We start from the raw sequence: 13,911 nt of genomic DNA on the forward strand, positions 1-13,911 counted from the left end.
CCTCCTCCTTGGATCTGCAGGTACTCAGGTGCCGGTACCTGGATGAGTTGGGCTGAGTCCCTCCTTGACCTTGAGGAGGGCCTTGTGGGCCAGGGGAGGAGCCAGACACGTCAACTAGCCAACCAAGTAACCTATGTTAGTATCATTAAAAGCAGAACAAATTGACATCATACCCTCCCTCGTGACACATGGAGACAGACACATTATCATCCTGGGATGCCCCTGTCAAATTGGTCCAACATGAACTAGCCACAAGGAAGCACCAAAAAAAGCCAATGTGAGGTACCTCTTATAAAATTACTGTCCTGACATTTCAGAAATGATAAATTGTCAGGATGGCTTAGTGGCAGAGCACTTGCCTAGCTTGCCCAAAGCCCTAGTTTGATGAGACAGAGAGAGAGAGAGAGAGAGAGAGAGAGAGAGAGAGAAAGAAATATCAACCATCATGAAAAACAAAAAAAGAAAGACCAAGGAACTGCTCTAGGTTAAAGAACATGAAAGAGACATGACAACTAAATGTGATGCATGACCCAAATCTTTCTTTTGTTATAGAAGACTTTATTGAGACAATTTCTAAAGTCTATAGATCAGATAATGCTAGATATTAAAGTTATTTTCCTAATTTTGATAATTATCTGTAATTACATGTGAAAATGTTCTTGGTTTTAGAGAACAAACACTCTGAGGATAGATGGGAATAATGTCTGTACATAACACACAGCAGTTTAGGAAAATGAAATAAAATTATAACTCTACGTATACGCAGATACACAGAAGGTTAAAGCAAACATGGCAAAACATTAATACCTAGGGCCGGGGATTTAGGTCAGTGGTTTTGACGCCTGCTGGGCAAGTGCAAGGACCCAAGTTCGCTCCCCGCTATGAAAAAAACAAAAACAAACAAACAAACAAAAACATTACTACCTAGGTAATCAGTGTGAAAGACAGACCAGAATTCTTTGTATTATTCTTACAGCTTCTAATTCTTGAAATTATGTCAAAAATTACTTTAAAAAAGTTTAAATGAGACAGGTGCACCTGTAATCTCAGCTACTCAAGAGACTGAGGCAGGACAATTACCAGTTCAAGGCCAGCCTGGCCAACACCACAAAATCCTGTCTCGAAGTAAAATTTTACACTTGATCTTAGCCAAAAGGCTGAGAAGCGATTCAAAGTAAAATTTTAAAAGGGATGGGGGTATAACTCAGTGGTACAGCACGTGCCTAGCCTGTGCTGAGTCCTGAAGGTGGGGAAAAAAAAAAATGTTCAAAAACAGTTCCACAGGAGGAAAAAAATTTACTGAAGTTAGTAGAGCCAAGTCCTAAAGCAGACTAGGACGTTATGGATGGAAAGGAGGTTAAAGGGAATTAATTCCAGACTGAGGAGGCATCCAGGAAGCCAGAGTGGGGGTGAGAGGTGTCACAGCCCTCCAGGCAGACAGCAGAGGGAAGGGCCTTTCAGGCAGTGGCCTGGAGTAGAGTGGAGGTACGAATGGGCCACGACTAGCAGGCAGGAGGCAAGGTGGCCATGGGACTGTAGTAGGTGGTAAATATGGACACCTAGGTTGGGGCCAGTTGCAAAAGACCTTGAATACTCTGCCAAGGCACTGGGGCTGTATCCTGTATACAGGGTGTGGACAGTGGGGAAGAGCAAGATCCATGTCAGGGAGGTCTCAGGTGACTGCTGGGACATCTGGAGGTGAGAGAAGACGCTAAGAGTTGTAATTAATGCCTTTCAGCCAGAGCTAAAAGGCGCATTTCCACCCCTGGGAGGCAACAACACGCTGGTTCCAATGCCAGGATTCCAGTCTGCTGTGCCTGAAAGAGGCCAGGGAACAACTGGCTGATCACCAAGTACAACCTCTGGGTGGAGTTGAGAGGTGGGGCAGAGGTGGACATGTGTACAGCCAGGATTGAGGGGCTGGCCATCTCTGCAAATGCAGAAACCAGCTACATGTTACTGTCTTGGCCAGTTTGGATTCATCCAGTCCCCCAATGCCTGACTGTCCAAGATTTCAATATGTCACCCACATATAAGGAGCTATAGCCAGGCCTGCCACGATTTCACCTCAGGAGGCCTAAAGCCTGGTTATAAATTTGGTTCTTTTTTATTGTACAACCCTCGGGCATTGTAAAACAAATCGAGGCAATCCATTCATCTGACATTCAACAAATATTTGCCCAGTGCTACTGTGTGCTTAAGAGGCTGAGGTGAGAGGAAAAGGGGAAGTGGGTAGGGTGGGAAAGCATGGAGTTTATATTATCCTGAGAGTGCTTTATCTCCCTGGGGTTGCACTTGGTACAACCACATTAGACAGAGATTCGTTTCTCATCAAATATGAAAAGGAAATGTTACTGTGAAGCCTTCCTAGCTTCATGAGGATGTAGCCATGGCGGGAAGGAGCATCGTGAGGAGCATGTGAAAGGCTCACAAAGCAAAACGAGTCCCATGCACCCTGGGGATTTCCCCTAAGGCCCCTGCAGTTTCTCCTCAGCAGCTCACAGTGGTAGTGGTGGTGATGATGATGAAATGCACACCTGCTATGTCGGCCTCTTGTCAAAGCGCTTGCTTTACCTTCTCTCCAATCCCAAATGCAGCCCCATGAGGTGGATTTCTTACATGAAGGGAATCAAGGTTTGGAGAAGTTGATGGGTTTGTCCAGAGCCCCACGGCTACTTAGAAGCAGAGTGAGGATCTGAATTCAGATCTTCTTGCTATAAAGGTTGTTCCCTTTCCGGTGTCAAACCCTCTCCCACCACTCCAAAAAGGGAAAGACATTTCAGGTAAATGAACAAAACCAGGCCGGGACTCAGTGGATCTCAAACCTCAGCATGCATCAGAATCACCTGGAGGGCAGATCAGAACGCAGACTGCAGCTGCCCCAGAGAGGCTCATTCGTTAGAGCTGAGGTGAGGCCTGCTAATCTGCGTGATTTGCTACAGATGCTGCTGGTCCCAAGACCTCACTCTGAGATCCTCTGCTTTGTGTTAGCAGCTAGGGACTCTTCTTCCTTCCCCTGCTCTTTCTGGCCAGTTCAGCATCTTCAACTCTACTTTCCACCTGCTTCTGTTTTCACCGAGTCTGTCCAGGACCACAGGCTCCGAACACATGGACGCATTTGTTTCCAGGCCTGTCTCTTGTAAGGTAAGGCCGCTGCTCTCCCTCCAGCCCCAGGGTCATCACCAGGTAGGTCCCCTCGGGTTTCTGCTTACTGGGGCCTCTCTGTGGGCTGTGCTTTCCCTTTGTCACATGTGGCTGTGAACTCTCTTGGCCCTTGACACCTTCTCTTATCTGCAGGACTTTGGACTGGGAATGAGAAATCTTTTCCAGGGTAATGAGAGTTAAAGAATCAAGAGTGTGAGTTGGAAAGATAAGCTTTGCAGCAACTTGGTGACCCTAGCAGACATTTAGACTTGGAAGAGGTCTTTGTGGAAAAGAGGAAGGGAAGGAAACTAACACTCACTGAGATTTTGTCATGTGTCAGACACGTGGCCTGAGGGTTACTGTGTGTTGAGGTATTCACCTGGGATGGGAACCCATGGTCATTGTAGCAGATGAGAAAGCAGATTCCAAGTTCAGTGATGAGTCACGATTGGACCACTGGTTAGTGTAGAGCCAGGATTTTAACCGCTTTGCCTGTGTTCTTTCCTCAATCACATACTGAACCATTTATTAGGCTTTGGGCCAGATGTTAGGCTCACAGTGTGGCTTAATAAAACAGCCTGAGTTGTCATTCGGGGGTCAGCGCTGTCGAAGCCACAGTGGGTCCAGTTGGAGCAGCTGGTGGGGAGTGGTGGGAGGAAGTGGTCAAGTACTGGGTGAGAAGGCCTAAGTACCAAGGATGTGTGGCGTTGGTGACAAGCATTGCTAAGAGTAGGCCCAGGTGAGCAGGACTCCAGGATCTCAAGAGGAAGACAGCAGCAGAAGAGGCCTCCCTCAGAAAAAGCCGGCCAGGGCTGCTCTCAAGAGCCATGGCCCATTTTCCTTCTCAGGCTTGTCCCCTGCTTTCCCTGTTGGTCAGGGGCCAGCTTGCTACCCAGCATCGCCCTAGGTGTTGACACTACTTTTATGATTACTTTTAAAATAAAGCGTCCTTGTATCCAAAGAGCTCCCAGCTCAGATACAGGTGCAAGCAGCCAACTGAACACAGCCAGGTTAGTATGGTTTTTAACATGTCACTTTGTAACTCAGAGCCCCACTTGGCATACACGTAGGACATCCAGGGACCCTCACCGGGACATAGCAGCAGGAGGGAGAGGAAGGGCGTGATGCTGAGTTACATTCTGCCCCAGCACACCTGACCTCTTGTGCACCCTTGGCACAGCCCCAGGGACCCCAGCAGAGGAATAAGCAAAACTTCCTGGGTGTGCAATAGGATCTCTTTGTGCAGGGAAGAGGCAGGGAGGCCAGGAGGTCTCTTCAGGTGGAAGGAACCTGGTCGTTCCTTACACCGTGTCCAGGCAAGGGCTCTGCCACTGAGCCACATCCCCTGTCCTGCAACTTTAGCTTTAGCTGGGAGGAGGCCAGGGGGTTGAGACTTGAACTTTTCCACTCCAATCTGCAAAGCTCCAACTTTTTAACATCTGTCCTCTTATGACAGCTCCTTCCAGAAAAGCCAGTGTGTCTAAATCGTCAGCATCTCAGGGGCTGAGGATGGCTTGCTTGGGGACAAAGATCTCTTTTTCCTGTCTGTCTCTATCTTCCCCTCCCCTTGCCATCTTTCTTCCTTGATGACTATCTTCCAAGAGCCGATCATGTAATGACTATGAGAGACCAGGGACAATGGAGAAAGGGCTACAATCTGCAAACGTCATCTGTCCTCCCTGAGTCAGGGAAAGAAAATATCAGCCTGGAATCAATGAGAAATTGAGCAGGAAGCCAGAGGAGGAGGAGATTTCAATGTGTCTTAGCTAGTGAGGAGTGGGAGAGCACATTCCAGGCTGAGATCTAGCGACTCAGGAGCTAGAAGCAGGGAGCACATGGAAGGACCTGGAGAGGAAGCATGGACATTAGCTGGGTGGGAGGGGACCCGGGGAGAACCTTCGGGCTGCTGAGTCAGTACTGGAAGGGGATCTGGAAGGAGGGGCAACCAGCACCCCCAGCCCAACACCAATGTGGATGTGGCTGCCCTCTGGGGTCCTCCAAGGTGGGCCCTTGGGCAGCACCACATGGAGATGCCTCTTTAGTGGACCTCCCCAGCAGAAGCAGGTGGGCCCCTGGCCATCCCTCTCCCCTCTCCCCTCTCCCCACAGCACCAGATGATGATGACACAGGCAGGAGAAGCCCCAAGAAAGCTATGGGAACCAGAGTGCAACCTCCCTGTCCATCACCACCACCTGTCTCCCCTCCACCCCGTGTGGCCAGGCACAGGGCCCCCCAGGCGGAGGAGCAAAGAGCCTTGGAGGAGGAAGGACATTGATGTTATAAACTGTACAGCGATGCAGATTTTAATAATGAAGGAACTAGAAACCTGGAAAACCTTAGAGAGAGAGAGAGAGAGAGAGAGAGATTCAAATTGTTGGCTCTAAGCCAAGTGTGGAGGAGCGCACCTGTAATCCCAGATCTTTGAAAGTCTGAGGCAGGAGGATTGCAAGCTTGAGTCCCATCTGGCCAACTTAGCAAGACTCTGTCTGAAAAGAAAAATAAAGAGATGTAGCTCAGTGGGAGAGCACCTCTGGGTTTGAAATCCATAGTGCCTCCCACCCCCTCAAAAATGTTGGCCCTAAGCCTGTGGAGGGAAGGGTCCATGCCCAGAGACTTGGCAACTGGTGGGAATAAGGCCAGTGCCCATTTGCCCTCAGGAGTGACAAGTCAGACAAACCCACCACCGAGTCATCAAGACAACATTCAGAGTGGTTTTGTTTTTTAAATGAGGTGAAGTTCATATTACATAGGATTAACCATTGAAAGTATAAAATACGGTGACATTTAGAGCATTCCCAGTGTCATACAGCCACCACCTAAAGCTTTTCCATTCTCCTCTGGTAGTTTTGATGTCTATGTTACCAGTGAGCTTTTAGGGCTCGTTCAAGATCACAGTGTTAGGGTCAGAGCTGAACCCCGCTCCTCTAACCACTGTGGGAGGAAGGAACAGATGTTTCAGACTTTGATAAGAGGCTCTGAGCTGGTTTCCTGGCCTCTTTCCTCCCCTCCCTCCAATGTCTCACACACAGACTCACCTCCTACAGCCAGGCTCCCAGGTGGACCCTCCTCAGCCTCCCAGTGGGTCCTCATTAGCATCCAAGTGCAGTCTGCACTCCCTTCTGTAACAGAATTGGAACCATCCTGTTGATATAATTGCAGGCAACTTGTTCCTGAGAGCGCAGGTACCATGGGGAATGCTCTGGCATCCTGGCTCTGACACCCTTCCAGTGTAGGCTGATCCTGGCTCCGCCTCTCCTTATCCTGCCATCAGCAGCCACCCTGCCATGATTGCCCTTCAGAGTCCTCAAGTGGGATCCAACACAGCTCTGCAAACTGCAGGTGTTACTGGGGAAGCCCCTCCTTGACTTGAGGGGAAGGACAGCAGTCTCCCCTCTCTCCACATGGATTGGCTAAATTATTTTAGGGTCAAATAACGGCTGCAATGCAGACGTTAAATCTCTTGGTGCTAATATACCTTCATCGAAAAGATGTTCATGATATATTGTTAGATGCCAAAGGTAAAATCCTATATATAGCATAATCCTGTTTCAGAAAAATATGTATCTATGCAGAAAAAGGGCATGCATATCCTCTGAATGCATGGATACGTTTTCATAAGAAAAAACCTGAAAAGATATATTGTTAACATGATAATATTGGCCTTCTCTATTTAGTGTAATTTAGAATGTATTTCTCCTGCTTATTTTCATATTTACTGTTTCTTTCTATAAAATGTGGCACTGGACCAGGGATGTAGCTCAGTGGCACTGCACCTGCCTGCAAGTGCAAGGTCCTGAGTTTGAATCCTGGTACCGCAAAGGGAAAAAATGTGGCACATATAAGAAAAAGAATAATGAAGAGGGAAGAATTTGTGCAGTGTTTTGTTTCCCTCCTCAATTCAGCTTCATAGCATAATTAATTGGATGTATGTTTGAGGTATGATTAAAAAAAGGTGAATGTTTAAAAAAAATTTTAATGTTATTAAAGTAAAACAATTGCCACTGATCCCCTCAAAATAGCCCCCTGGCACACAGTTCCAGTGCATTATCCTATCATTCTTGCCACCCTCTGAAGTGATTGTGGAAGTCCTCTTTTGTGAGTCTTCAGTTGTACTGCCATGGCTGCTTCAATGTCCTGAATTAATTCAAAATGTTTACCTTTTGTGGTCATTTTTTACTTTGGGGAAGAACCAGAAGTTGCACAGTACCAGATCCCAGGGATAAGGTAGATGAGGACACACTATAATGCTTTTACAAGCCTAACTTTCCATTAAGTGACACTTGGCAGCAGCATTCACCATATTTTTGTGAGTGTGTGTATGTGCGTGCGTGTGTGTGTGTGTGTGTGTATGTGTGGTTTTTTTGAGACAGGGTCTCATTCTATATTTCAGGCTATCCTTGAAGTCACTATGTAGCCTAGGCTGGCTTTGAACTCACAGTGATCCTCCTGCCTCAGCCTTCTGAGTGCTGGGATTACAGGCATGTGCCACTACACCGGCTTCACCATATATTTTTTTTATCACAACTCCTAATGACATTCACCAAAGAGGACTTCCAGACCTGCTTCAGAAAGTGGCAAGAATGATGAGATGTGTGTTGAAAGTGAGAGGGATCAATGACAATGTGCCTTTTACTGTAATAAACTGTTTCAATATAAATACTGTATATTTTAATTGTCCCTTGTATCTCTGTATTGTCCTCCCCTTCAGAATGTGGATCTCTTCTTGTTTTGCCTTTTCCATGGGCTCTCCGTGATGCCCTCAGGAATTAATTAGCTCCAATAGTAAACTCCAGGTCTACTCTGGCACCACGCCTGAGACCAAGACCCTGAGGCTGAGCAACTCGCCTGCCTTCTGGGACCTCCCAGTCCTGGGTCCCCAACTTCCTGCCAAGGCCACGGAGTCTGTGAGTGACACAGAGGTGGCCACAGCACCCACAGCTACCTGATTTCTTTCCTGTACTCCCAAGGCCGGTGCCGGAGGGAGAATGAGTGAGGCCACAGGGGACTGTCTTGTGCTCGGGTTTCTTCTCGATGTGATTTCCTTATACAAGGCAGATGTTTCATCACCAGGGCGACCAGGATGGGATGCACAGATGTATACACAGCAGCACCACTTTGAACTTGACTCTCTCTTGTTAAACTCCCACCAGAGTCAAATTTGTGGTTGCAAGAATATAAAATTCTTCCATTCTGCTGGGGTTTTCCTCTTCGTCTTCTTTTGTCTCTCTTTACACGGTCCGGTTGACATGTAGCATTAGTTCTTCCTGCAGTTTACTAGCATAACTAGTTTTATTTTTTCCAGCTCACCTTCATACCTTTTTTTCTGTTCCCTGTGTCTTATGATCAAAATTGCTCACTGAAAACAGGTGAGAATATACCAAAAACCAACTGGAATGTCAAAATCGGAACTTTCCATTAGAGAAAACGCTGAAGGGGACATCTGTAACGACTGTTTGTTGCCGCCCCCTCCACCTCATTTTGGTCTGCTTTTTCCCCTTGGTTTTCCTGTCCCACCTCCACCTTGCACATTCTCAACCACTGTAGGGCAGCAGCTGCCTTTGGCCTAGTCTGCGGGGTGTGAGATGTGAACTGTCCCTCTCCTGGTGACACTCAGAGGTCTCATCAATTCCTCAATTCTTGCACAGCCTGTACTTCCGTCTCATCCCATCTCTTGCTCCAGTTAAAACACTCACTAATTAGGATCTATTTCTGGAAGTATGTCACTAACAAAGTTGTTTCCTGGGAGTTGAGCCAGAACAGTTTACACACACTTGTCTTGCCCAGCACTGAGACTTAGTTGTTGAAAGAAATGAATTGAAAAGTGTGAAGCTGAGGCAGGAGGATTACCACAGCTGGATGGTGTAGTGACTTAGGGAGATCCTGTCTCAAAATAAAAAATAAAAAGAGCTCTGGGTGTAGCTCAGTGTGAAGGCCCTGGGTTCAACCCCCAGTACCACAAAAAAGAGATCTAATTGAACAGAATCCAACTTCATTAGATGAACAGGGCATATAGCAGCTACAAACCCCTCAGCTGCCACCCACCTGGACTGAGGAGTCAGGGGAGGAAGCCATGGCCCAGGGCTCTTCTGTTGAGCCAAGTGTTCCCCTTCTTAGTTCCTTGTTCTGTGGATCAACATTGGTTTCTCATGGTCACTACCTTGTTTATATGAGTTAAATATTATGTAATTTTTCTATTTACTGAAAATTAAAAAAAAAAAAGTTTCTCTTCCGAAGAGACTCCCAGACTGTGGGATGTGGGTAGAAATCACACTCCTCTCCCCTCTGAGGTTCACCCCATTGAGAAACTGACTCAGGAGTCCGATTGGCTCAAAGTATCAGCTTGTTACTGGCAAAGCTGGATGAGAGATTGTGGAGACCAAATAGTATGCTTCTCCTTTCCCTTTGGCCTGGCTGGTGTGTACAAACCAGGGAGTCCCCTGCTGGACTGGCCTCTCCTGCCTAGTAGAGAAGAGGAAGGACAGAAAGCCCTAAAGGGCAGGGAGACCTGGAACCTTCCTTCCAGGGACATGGAGAGAAGATCGTCCCCTGGTTGAAGACCCTGAGACCCAAGTTGTGGGGTAGGAGGTCCAGAGCCAGTGAGCTGCTTGCAGAGACCTCCTGTGATGGAAGTGTCGTGCGGCTCTGCATGACAGATAGGGGATCTGGATCAGAAGCCTGGAGGGGAGCATTGACACCATTAGGCTGGGAACCCTAACCGCCCAGGGTCTAGAACCGCATGGGACAGAACTGGCCTTGCTGTGGATGCCAAGGCTGTGTTACCCAAGAGCAAGGGCGTGGCCAGGAAAGTGAGGCAGGGCTGGAAGGGGTAGCTGTGTGGGGCAGGCTGGCTAGGTGCATGGGGACTCACATTCAGGGAGCACCTGGATCCTGTGTACCGGGATCCTGCTTTGATTGTATTTGATCTCAGACCACTGTGAGGTAGGCGTCAATATGGCCAGTTCACAGATGAGGAGCTTGAGGGTCAGGGAGGGCAAGTGCGTACCCAAAGTTATGCAAGTGTTAGGAGTTTACATCTGTGACATTAAAACTTAGATCTCTTCACCCTCAAAGTCATGCCTTTGCATTATACTGCCTAACCTCTCTGGGCCTCAGTTTACCCTTCTGTATAATGGGAACCTCTGCTACAGATTTGTCATGAGAACTGACTGTACAGCCTAGGGGAGTGGTTGACTTTCCCCTCCCCTTTCCAGTGCCAGGCTGTCCCCCTAGGGTGCCCATGTGCACCTCTCCGGGCTCGGCTGTCCTCGGTTAATCACACTGAGGGCGAGACCTTGACTTTTATGTACCTTGAGCAACATGGCTTGTTTGACATCATTAATTGGCTCACATTTCTGATCATGCATTTCTCTCTTCACCCAGAAGCTGTAGGGGGTCCCCACCCCCCTCCTCACCTGTCAGTTGCTCTCTGGCTCTCCTGAGACTCACACCTTTGAGGGATTCAAAGCCAGTTGTTTACCACTTGCAGTGACTAAGAAACCAGTCTGGACCCACAGAGCAATGAGCTACAGGGAAAGAAGCATCCCAGCCTCCCAGAAGGGGCCCTGGTGCTATGCTGTCCTCTCTCAGATGGGAGACCTGGGGTTTGGCTGGGGTGCATTTAAGGGATCAACAGCTCCTCTACCTGCAAGGCTGCTTTATATGATGCTTTTTTTTTTTTTTTTTAGTACCAGGGATTGAATTTGGGACCATGTGCTTGTGAGGCAGATGGCGGCACCACTGAGCTAAATCCCCGGCCTGCAAGGCTGCTTTATAGCCTGCCCTTTCAATAGGGTTTGGGTTCTATTGAACTCAACTTAATTCCTTTCAACATTGTGTCAGGCGCTTAGTTTAGTTGTGCCAGGGCAGGGGACTGAATCATCAGAGGTTTTCCTACTTGTAGATGGACAGGCACCAATGCCCCAACACCCAGCAGTCCCACTCCTGGGTAAACACCCTCAGGCAGTGGTTCTCAGAATTCTTGCTTTCCAAACTTGTTTATGCTCCTAAAAATTATCAAAAACCCCAAAGAGCTTTTGTTTACATGGGTTATAGCCATCAGAAAACAAAGTTATGGGCCGGGGATTTAGCTCAGTGGTTCTGCTGCCTGCCTAACAAGTACAAGGTCCTGAGTTCAATCCCCGGTACCAAAAAAAAAAAAAGAAAAGTTACTAGGAATGTAAGACCTTAATCGATACTTGTGATTCATTAAATGGGCAGCACCTCATTCTATAAAACAAAACATATGTTCTCATGAGCTTCACCCTACAGACAAAAAAGGAGAACAAACAAGCAGATAGGTCCTTTCAAATTTACTGTTCTTGTGAAGGTCAAGTGAAGGTCACAGCAGAGAGAGCTTCCCTAGTATGCCAGGTAAAACTGGTCTTTTTTGAGATTTGGCCTTTCTTTCTTTCTTTCTTTCTTTCTTTCTTTCTTTCTTTCTTTCTTTCTTTCTTTCCTGATTTCTTAGAAAGTAAGATAAACCTTCCTTTTCCTATGTTAGTTTTGGCTTGGTGATAGACAACTTTGCCTCCATTTTGGTTTTGTCTATTGGGCAAATAATGCAAGGAGCTCAGTCCAAACCAATGGCCTCCTAAAATTTTATTTAGCATATCTATCAAAATTTGATACATTAGAAATTAAAACTGAAAAATAAATATAATATTTATTAATCAATTTAAAAATAAAAGTAAACTTATTACATGTTAACACAATATATTTTATGAAAAATAATTCTATTTTTCAATTTAGGGAGATGAGTGGCATTATTTTACATTTTGCAAATCTCTTCATTGTCTCGCTTGCTAAAAGACAACTGGAATCTCTACTTGTATTTAAATATTGCAATATGTTGTTTTGGGTGAAGTGAGAAAAATCCAGCCTCACATAAATACATAATTGGAAGAGAGAGGAATATTTTAATAGTCTTTTCTGATAATTATGGATGTGTCTGTCATACAGCCTCTAGAAAACTCCACAGCATACACCTGACAGAATGAGAGTGAATATTATTATCAAAATAATTTTAACCTCATGGACTCCCTGAAAGAGCCTGGGGAACCCCTGTGGGTCCCCAGATCACACTTTTCAAACTGCTGTCTCAGTGACATTCTTGTACATGTAATACAAAATTGTTCATTGCAGACTTACTTAAAACAGGGAAAAATAGGAACAACCCAAATATTGTCAACCATCAGCAGAATGAATAAATGAATCATGGTTCATTCATACAATTTAATTGCAGTGAAAATAAAGACTGTTCTCCCCCATCTTTGCACATGAGAAGTTTATGTATTAATAATGTTCTTGAGCTTTGAGTAGTCCATTGACTGTTGTACACTAGAGTATTAACTAAAGCTTGGTCCGGAGTAGGTCCAGAGAAGGATGAATGACTGAACATGCCAAAAATCTATGAATGGAGGGGCAAAGCCAGAGCCACTTAACTTCCTGTTGTGACTTGTGTCTTGTCAACCTCTTCCTCAGCTGGAGCCTTTTCATATTCTGAAGCACTCAACATCAGGCTAATGATTAAAATCTAACTTCCTGTTTTAAATGATGTTTATGTTGCAGCAAAATACTTTGCAAACAGTAGGATATGATAAATACAAGTCCACGCAGAATCCAGCAAATTTATAAAAGAGCCATGGAAACTTGAGAGCACAAATCTAAAACAAGTATATTTTGTACTTAAAACTGGGTTTTCTTTCCTGGAGTAAAAACATTTCAAGGCAAAATATTTGTATACTTGTGATCCCTGGTTAGAAAGGAAACAGGAACAATGAAGAGATTCATAGAAGCCAAGTAGGTCACTGAAATTATTCATATGTGCACATAGTCCTGAAGGCTGTAGGTTCTGTGGATGGAATTGTTTCCCAAAGAGCTCCACCCTCCACCACCACCACCCCACCCACACGCACACCTGCACACATGCACACATGAGTGGTTCCATACCAATGTGCAAGTCATATCATCACAGTGGCCAAAGATGACTGAGTTGAGAAGGACCTCCCATAGGACATATGTGCATCTGTACTTCAAACACATACCTATATTAGTAATTAGTACAGTCTTACCTCAAGTATCCAGAGGTTCTTACCCAGCAAACTTACCAATTTTGTATATATACTACTATTGTAGTATATTATTGCAGTTTCGAGATATAAAATATTAACAATTTCCCCCCAAATGTTCCCATTTTCTAGTGTTCCTGTATTGCCAGCACCACCCCCAGAGCTCTCACTGTCTTCCTGTGCTGAACTGGTGCAGATACCCAGATGCCAACCCACTAGGAGGAGGCTATAGGGTTCTTCTCAGGAGAAACTTGCCTAAGGAAAGACTTGAGAGAGTAACACTTGAAGTCACCAGAGTAAACAGTGAGATTTCTGCCTAGTCACCTTGTGGTGAAGCCTTTCAATTAATAATCCTACATTCATTCATTGATATTCTCTCTCTCACATGGATTTTTCAGGTGTTTTTTTTTTTGAGGTGTGACTCATAATTAAAAACAACCCAAACTGCCATGACTGAAGAAAGTCTCTAATTTATTATTTTTTATATCTTTTTATTGGTACATTTCAGGTGTACAATATAATGACATTCATCATTGGAGATATGCACCTTTACATACTCTCTTGGTTCTTATTTTTTTCCCCCTTCCCCTGCCCTCCCTTCAACCCCTTCATCCCTCCCTATTGAAAGTCTCTAATTTAAAAGATAACAATTAGAACAAATGAGCCAAGCATAGTGGCGCACACCTGTAATCTCAACTAC

The 13,911-nt window shown here is 45.7% G+C and overlaps 1 protein-coding gene and 1 pseudogene across 2 annotated transcripts in view; one reads left to right on the plus strand and one right to left on the minus strand.

Moving 5' to 3' along the window:
• Positions 1–13,911, plus strand: part of Usp3 (ubiquitin specific peptidase 3) — a 223,932-nt gene that overhangs the window by 101,551 nt on the left and 108,470 nt on the right. The gene's annotated exons all lie outside the window — the stretch shown is intronic.
• On the minus strand, positions 936–1,169 carry LOC147821834 (U2 spliceosomal RNA; annotated as a pseudogene).

The sequence above is a fragment of the Heterocephalus glaber genome, unplaced genomic scaffold (genome assembly GCF_053883595.1).
Source record: "Heterocephalus glaber isolate CG9 unplaced genomic scaffold, H.glaber_assembly_v1.0 deba00001689, whole genome shotgun sequence".
In the NCBI taxonomy this organism is placed as follows: Eukaryota; Metazoa; Chordata; class Mammalia; order Rodentia; family Bathyergidae; genus Heterocephalus; species Heterocephalus glaber.